The sequence below is a fragment of the Wyeomyia smithii genome, chromosome 3, assembly GCF_029784165.1.
Source record: "Wyeomyia smithii strain HCP4-BCI-WySm-NY-G18 chromosome 3, ASM2978416v1, whole genome shotgun sequence".
NCBI lineage: Eukaryota > Metazoa > Arthropoda > Insecta > Diptera > Culicidae > Wyeomyia > Wyeomyia smithii.
In genome coordinates, this window is record NC_073696.1 from 44,279,795 (window position 1) to 44,289,206 (window position 9,412).

The window sequence follows — 9,412 nt, forward strand, 5'->3', positions numbered from 1 at the left end:
TTCTTGTTGAGTAATTTATGGTTCTTATGGTAATCATATTCATGAGATAAACTTTCAATCACCATCAGTAGCAGCATTGCAGTTTTGATTGCACGCGAATAGAAGTCGTGCCCGCTGCAATGATAGACGACGAGATGTGGTGCTCTGCTTTACATATTCTCTACTGTACTGTTGCTTTCACCAGCATGTTTTCTTTCAAGACATCTGTTCCTATTACGCTCTAACAGCAGGTTAAGAAAATATTGAAGGAAAGAGGATGTTTCAAACTTCTCAAAAAACCTTTCCTTCGAGACATCATTAGGACGGGGAGACTCTGTCAATGTTTTTGTTGATATTGATAAAGAGAATATCAGAGGGAATGGTTGGTGTCTATTTATGTTGTCTGTACTAGGAATGCTCGTATGTGATTGGTTCATTGTTCGCGTAAATTTGTCCTTATTTTTTTTTTTATCGATTTTTACCGCTTTGCAAAGAAAAACTAATGATAACTAGCGTATTACAAAATTGTTCAACATTTTATCTATCCAACAATATATTGGTTATTGTTATTCATCATGTGGTTATGCTGTTATTATCGTTTGAAATCTGACGCAACATTTCCCAGTTTCATTGCCAATTTTACAGAATGCATACCAGTATAGAAAACAAAGACGTTGTCCCACGTCAAAATGGGTGATTCGAGAATCCGGGCAATTAGATTATGCGGAGTGAAAAAATTTTCGACACTCCGGATAATCGAGTCCGACTTGATTAGTATTTTTTTTAATCACGAATAATTTTCGAAATGGACAAATGTAAAAATGGTTGCCGATTCGATTAGTTGCGCTTCCACTGGACACTATCAAAAGACGGCTCTTTTTGCCATAGCCGTGATTATTCTCATCGACGACAACGGAGCAGGGTTGCAAATTTTCATTGCCAGTAATAGACTCTCAGTTGAAACTGAAAACTACGAATATCAATTTTAATACGAACGAGCTGAATGTGAAAATTACTCCCTGCTCCAATCAGTTGACACTGATAATGCTGACTGGCAGCATTACTGTGATTTCGCACACGCTTTGTTACTTTAGCGATGTTTAAGCGGTTGAGGAAAAAGATGTTTACCTACTTTATCGACTTCATGTAACGGTGTCGAGCACATCGCTCGCGCACTCCTGGACTCGAAAAGATTCTCGTAGCGCATTAAGGCTCAGCGTGAAAAAATCTACCTGACGATCAGCGTCCAGCCAGGCCATGTATATGTTCTCCTCCAAGATTCAATCCCGAGTTGACGAGTACTCCACTCCAATTGACTTGCCAATAACATCCGTCGGCACTTTGACTTAGGACATGCCACCCAGCATCGAGTTAGCTATAGACTGTTCCGAAAAAATTATAAATAGGGAAACTGCTCCATTATTCATCTCAGCCCGTATATTCATCTCATTCAACATATAAACACAATTGAAAACAGGAAAAAATGCATATTCTCTTCTTAAACTAATCTGCTGATCCATGGAATGGATTCTTCTTAGTTCACTTTAGATTCCTCATAAAGTATAATCTTCAAAAACTCATTTGAAAGCACTAAATTGTATATTATAGCCGGGCATCAGCACTCGAAAACTCATTTAATTTAATCACCTACCTCAGAAAACAAAATCCGCGCATCGTTCTATACGGCTACAACGGGACTCGTTCCGCAGCCAACCAAAGTTTTTTCCATCACTAGCGGACCACTTTTTATTTTAATCACTTAACAAAATCACGCACTACACTAAGAATACTTTAATCTTTGAAATGTTCACCTCAAATTTCCTAAAACTAGCTTGAATTAGCAGAAATAGATGAGATGAATTTCTACAATTCCTAAATTTCAACTGTTTGTATTCTCATCTGTTTTCACTGCGTTGAAGAAAATCAAGAGCTGCCAAATCTGTCAATACGAAAAAATCATACTGAAAATGTTGAATTATTCCGACATAATTGACATAAATCTACAGTACTGTTGTGGTTACCTAGGTTACCTATTTTGCACGTAAACAACTGCAGCGTATATCTAGGTAACTACTACGACGGGCTGCGGCTACGTTCATTCATGATAATGTGATTCATTCATGATTAACAGTGAGATGAATATAGGGGCATTGTGAGATGAATAATTGAGCAGTGATTCAAGTATTGAGATGGATATGGAAGCGTTGTGAAAAATGGTTTGTTTTACAAAATTCAGGATAAATCTAGCTAATTTCACTAAATATACAATTCTAAACGATTCCATAAGAGCGTAAGCATATTTAGCTTGTTTGTTCAATGATTTCGTGAATATTTGGTGTTTAATCCGTGCATTCTTCGTGAATATCGGCTTAATGAGATGGATAATGGAGCAGTTCCCCTACATCTTCTTTCTTGAATAAAACAAAAAATACAGGATTTTTCGGGTCATTTTTTTCTGAAATATAGATAACACAGTGCAACAATTTTTTTGCCTTTTTTTTCTCCGTGTTGGGTATTTTCGTCACTGCGACCAATGTTTTGATATTTTGTGACATATTCCCCCTTTTTAATTTTGCTTAGTCAGGATCACCTACTTGAATTGGAAGTGGTCGTTAAAGTCTGGCCAATAGCATTAGTCCAGTCCAGTATTATACTTCGTATGAAGCGCACAACCGTACTGGGATTTGTTCTCCAGATTTCAGAGGGTTCCAGAAGACCTCTCTCGAAGAACTTATATCTTTTGATAAAAATTGCCGGACATCGGCATAACAGATGTTCTGAGTCTTCTTTTTCCATGCCACATACTCGACATGTATCATCTTGAAGTTTTTTCATAACCTTTAAATGATAACGGCTCGGACAATGCCCTGTTATTAAACCAGAATACGTGCTTAGATCTCTTTTTGAAAGATCCAGTATTTTACGAGTAATAGAAACGTTCGGACTGATAAAACGTTTCGACTGCCTACCGATGAAGGTGTTTGTACAGTTGGATTCCACTTTCAGAGTTTCCGATGCTTTTAGTTCCATTCTAAGGGAACACGCGGATAGACCACAGAAGGGTTCTGGTCCTATGAACTGATGAGACGATCCAAGTCTTGCCAGTTCATCGGCTCTATCGTTCCCATCTATTCCACAGTGACCAGGAACCCAGTATAAGTCTACTTGATTATTACAACCCAGTGATTGGAGTGATTGAACACACTCCCAAACTAGTTTTGATGTGCATGTCGCAGACTTCAAAGCCTTCAACGCTGCTTGACTGTCGGACATCATGCAAATGTCTGAGTGTCTGTATTTCCTGCGTAGGCATATTTCAGAACATTCTAGTATTGCTCAAAGAGCTTTAATGATCTTTTGATCCGTAAGGCACTCTTTTCGGCTTCTAATTGTATGAATTGATGCAGTGGAAGCATAAACAATAGAGCTTCCAATGCCTTGGTGGGTGTGCTTCTCATTGCACCCGTTATTGAGAGAGTGGCTAGCCGTTCAAGTTTTTCCAACTTATCTTGAGCACCTTTCTCCCTTGTTTTTGTCCACCAGACTAGTGAAGCATAGGTAATTCTGGGTCTCACAATAGCCGAATAAATCCAATGGATCATTTTCGGTTTGAGTCCCCATTGTTTACCAAAAGTTTTATTACATATCCATAGAGTATTTGTAGCTTTTTTTATTGCCTGCTCTAGATGTGTATTCCAGTTAAGTTTTTTGTGAAGAGTTACTTCAAGGTATTTGACGTTATTTGAGAGTTTAAGAAGCTCATCTTTTAGCCTAATATCATTAAGCATAGTTTTTTTTCTACGTGTAAATGGGACGATAGTGGTTTTTGAAGGATTTACATTTAAGCCTTCCCTATCGCACCACGAGGAAATAATGTTTAAGGCAATTTGCATTCGGTTTGCGATGATATCATCATACTTGCCACGAACCAGCCTTCTTCCATCAATTTTTTTAGAAGATCATCAACTATCAATGACCACAGCAGAGTAGATATCACCCCTCCTTGTGGGCACCCTTTTATAGCTGTTACACTTATATTAGAGCTACCAAGGCTTGCTGCTATTTCTCTTTTTGATAACATCTCGCTTCTCCAATGAATAATGCAATTGTCAAAACCACGTTTCTCCATTGCAGCAGTCATTGAGTCATGAGACGAGTTATCAAATGCCCCTTTTTGCCTTAGCTCCTATGTATGATTTTTTGATGAAGTTTGATGCAGAAATAAATTTCCCTGAGTTTGAACATATGTCAACTCAAGGGGCAATAATGGCGCCTTTTTTAATTTTTGAGAAACCGGTAATTTTTTATGTTTTTTCGACGCTATTTTGTTTTGAGGCCAAATATCGAAATTCTAAGAGTTTGTCCACATATTAGCATCTTTTTACCCATCTTTTGAAAAAAAAAAACAGATCTTAAATCGGACAAAAACTGAGCTCAAAACGGTGACTATACGAAACCGGGTTTGGCATAATTTTAGTATATTTTGCAAAATAATATCGTTTTTTTTAGCATTAATGGTAATTCGCTAATATCTTAAGTGGTAGTCAAATTATATCTTATTTTGAGTAAAAAAGTCTCAGAAATCGAATGGTAGGTGTCTGATCAACGTAACGTAACGTAAATTTTACCATTCATTGGTCATTCGTAATGAATGGACGAGATATTTTCCCACATTCACAAATGGCCTACCAAACCAATACCTTCTTGCCGAATTTTTCGGTGTAAATGGCTTTCACTGGTCCAGGGACATCCTTTCCCTTCGGTGATGTATAAAATTGCAGTCCTGGCAGAGTCTTATAGTCCAGTTTTATGTAGGTTTCATCATCCATGATAACACACCCCATTTTTTTGGTCAGAAGTTTGTCATAAAGCTTCCGAGCTCTCGGTTTCACAGATTCAGCTTGTTTTGGATTTCGTTTTGGCTGCTTTTGCTTCCGACGGGTCTGCAGACCCATTTTTCCCTTGGCACGCATAACGTTACTCGCCGAGGTTCCAAGCTTTCTCGCCACATCTCGTACCTGTACTGAAGAATGCCGCTTGTAGTATTCCTTAACCTTTTTGTCCATTGTGGGATCAACAGCCCCGGTAGAACGTCTTGGGGCATCAGTAGATGTGCACTCTTCATAATACTTCCGCAGTGCGGTTTGAACTGCTCCGACACTTATACCTTCTTCTCTGGCTAATTTTCTTAGAAAAAGACCACTCACGGTGCCACATTTGTGCACAATTCGCTTTTTTTGCTCGGGAGAAAGGCCACGTATTTTCAAAATTTCGCACTAAATGTTAGAAAAAATGCCAGCATCCGTTTCTTTTGGATGTAAACAACAGGACGCAGCCAACGTTTGGTTGAATACTGCACGTTATTTGAGATGACGGTTGATCGTAAGTGTATTTATAATTATCGGAACGGTCTATACTCCTTCGATCGATCACGACCAGTGACCCCTTTCTTGCCTATCGGGTACTAAGTCAGGTTACAGACGACGAAGAACATGAATTTCCGCTAGCAGCGGAGACGCTCAGGAAGAATGTCTAAGTCGACGATCTCTTTTCGGTGGTAAGACCATAGAAACAACTAGATGCCCTCCTAGAAAAGGGCGGATAATAGCTTCGCAAATGGGCTTCAAACGAAGAGTCACCGGAGAACCGTGCTCTTCAGACTTCTTTTGACTTAGACCGAGACCGAGAAGTTGTACACCTAGGTATTAGACGAGCAGGTATTAGAAGAAGCAAATATTTGCTGTTTTTAGTACGAACTTTATTTGCACAAAATGAAATCCGTACTAAAAATAGTAAATAAGGATCAAAGTAGCCCTACTAACCACGAAATCAAAAGTAGGTAGTTCCTCTCAGAAGGAAGTGAATTCCTCGACTTGGACTGCGTGGCGCCTTTGAGTAGCGTAACATTACAAAAGAGTTAAACCATCACCACAGCTCGATGCTACTGTTGAGTCGACACTACCGTCATACTGTACTGGCTCAGGGTATCCTCGTCCGCATGAAACACTTTTGTTGCTAACCAAGCTTCTAAAATTCAGCTCGCCATCGAGAACTGCTCGTTGAATTATATCACTGGAATGGAAAACCAGGCGGATTGCATTTCACGTAGAGTCTCAGCCGACACTATTATTGACTTGGACCTCTGCTGGCAGAGACCTGAATATTCGCTTTGCAAATATATCGGATCAACCGTCTGAAGCGTTGGGAGATGCACGCCGAACAACCATAGCTGTCCCATGGTTGCCAACCCAAATAACTTTCGTCGACCGGCTAATCGGAAAGTTTTCCAGCTGTTCACGTCTCATCTGTGTCTTCGGTTTCTGCTGTCGTTTCCTTCAAAATTACCGAAAGCCTTCCAGTGAGCGCCCGCAAACTGTTAAGCAAATCAGCTCAGAAACACTTTGTCCGTGTCCTCGGAACGCATACCCTCGCTTATAATAACATGACTACGCTACTGTTTCAAATAGAATCCTGCCCAAATTCACAACCGATTGTCCCACTGATGATCCAACTGACTTTGAACCGCTAATTCCGAAGCTCTTTCTGACGAGAACATGCCGCAAAAGTGTTCCAGATTCCGTCCTCCTCGATATTCCATCAAACCGACTCTGGCAATGGCACCTATTCCAGAAACTGGTCCAAGATGTGTGGAAGAGATGATACTTGGAGTATCGCTCTACATTACAGTCACGTACCGAAAAGTGCAATCTACCTATTCAACTACAAACCGGCCAACTGGTAATCCTTCCAAGTTCATCCTGGTTAAGACGGCGCACAGTGGGGCAAATTGGTCCGTTGGTGCGATAAAACCTCGTAACTCCTTAACAGTTGTTTCCACAGTGTTCATGTCTTCGACAATGTTGTTCACCAAAAAAACATCTTTTTGAAAATTGTATTCAGGCAGGATCAATTTTTTTTCCACACATGGCGCTGACATCTAACTTCTGAATAAATGGTGCTAGCCATTTTGTTTCTTCGGAAAAAGTTGCTTATGTATATCAACAATTGACGTAAAGTTGTCGAAAATATTACAACTGTAAGATTGACCATTAACGATACAAAATTATTTTCATTATTCATAAACCCAAAATTTCAGTGATTAATTATAACTGTGACTTGAGTACATATGAATCAATTTCAGATATATTCTAACTTTCGAGTTATCATGAAATTAATTATTGACAGTTTGTAGTTGACTTTGTAAAGTATTTTGTCAACCTGTGATGTGTCTTCATTTTTGAGAAAGAATATTAAACATAAATTCAATGTTATAGTTTGTGACAAAAAATTTTAAGTAGAAACATTGTTCAATTGAAGATAAGTTGGTCATGTTCCCTTTCTAAGAGCTCCTTTTGTTTAGTTTTATTCCATTTTAAATGGATATTAAAGTACATTATCATGATTTCCAGTCGACAACATATCTACTGTAAGTATAAAATAAAATGAGGCATGAAAACTGATATTTGTTTTTTTGAGTTTTGTAGCGACTTTTCTGGGTTCTGCTTCACAGTGTGGAGTCGTCCGAGTTATGACGGTCCAAACACCAAACACTTTGCCGCTTTCCAATATAATCAGCTGCACAGGAATGAACACCGACGATCAGAATGAAATTAATTGCCGCATCCTGAATATATATTTTATTTAGTAGAAAAGCTCCATACATTCGTCGTCATTCATCGATGCGTCCATGATCGAAGCGATTAAAAGCTTAAGCCCCCCGATGATCAGGAACGATAATGTGCTAAATGGGAACCTTCGTCAAATTGTCTTCCCTCGACCCCCTATAAAAGCCGAAGTGTGACAGAAGACATCCTACTTTTTTTCTATCAACTTCCATCATCATCAGAGAGAAGATTGCCAGATAGTTCTTTTTGAAAGCACACAGATTTGATTTGTCACCCAAAGTGCTTCAACTGTCCTCAAGATGACAGGGATTGATCTTAATCGAAAATAACTATTTAACCAATTTAACAATTTAACCATTCCCGTGAATTTTAGTGCTTCTAGCCATTTCGAAAACGCGTCAAAAGCTCCTAACCACTCCAACGCGAACGATAAGAACGATAACCGTGCGCCTCCTTTCACTGTTCAATCGGTGGAGACGCTAGGTTAACCAGCCGACAGCGTTCAAGGGAACGAGTTCGTGGGGAAATTTGGATCTAGAGCTTGATAGTTATATTCTAGCGAAAAACTTTCTTCTACAAAATTGTGCAATATGATATACTGCACATTTTCCTGTAATCACAAATAGGGTGACCAAAATTTTTGATGAAATTCCGCATCTAAGTTCCTTATTTTTGCAGATAGGTTCGAACGGTTTTCTACAATATTTAAACATCATCAATTTTGCGCAACTTTGTAGAATTTTTTTCTCGAAATAGCCGATTTAGAGCTGCTTTACTAAATAACAAGAAGAAAAGTACGGATGCGATCCTAAAGCTCAAACAGGATAAAAATGAAAGGTTTTAGCTATTCAACCATTCCTGTGTATTTTGGTACTCCCAGCCATTTCGAAAACACGTCAAAAGATCCTACCCAATCCAACGAGATAGATAGCCGTGCGCCTCCTTTCCTGTTGAGTTGGTGGGGAAGCAAGGTTAATGTTGCTGCTCCGTTAATTCGAAGTAACTTTGTGAAAAAAGTGTTTTCTACCTTCTCTTTAAAAAATTACAATTCATACCGGGGACCCTGAACTGCTCTGAAAAAATCGGGCTTATAGTTTAAACCCTAAAGTATTCGTTAAAAATTTTGAGGCACAGAAGTTCATTAAAATTCTATATGCTAGAATTAAGAAGAAAAAGTCTAAAATACCTGTCTTTTTTTTCAAGGACCGAACTTACGCACCCTCTAAACTGCATCTCCCCAAACTCGTCGCCATCTGACACCATAAGCTTTCATTTGAAAAGTGAGCCCCCATTCAGATATCAAGCAATTTTGGGCCAGCTTAACTTATTGACACCTTCTAAATATAACCAAGATCGTTCAGTTGAGCCGTTGTTGATACAATTGTGCTATTGAATCGGTCTTAATTTTGTATGTAACTTTCAAGCAAACCGTAGGTTCAATTCAATAATAGGTTGTGACCATCTAAACCACAAGTTCTGTTTAAATGTTACCGTCGAAGTCAATCTATATTGTTAATAGAAAATTCCAATTAATTCACCAATCCTTAAATAAAGTAAACATACATTGTTAGGTACTTAAGTTTTAAACAATCGAACGGACCCGGGACTATTTTCGGTTTAGGAAGAAAATAAAACAGCAGAACATTTTTGATTTTACTTTTCTTTTTTTTGCCTTTTTCGGTGAGAAAATTGAAAAATACTCTGAACTCACCGAAAAAAGCCAATAAAAGAAGGGAAAGTAAATACGCACGGTGATCAACCCAACCAATATTTTTGAGTTTACACACTCATGCTCTCCCCTATTCGTT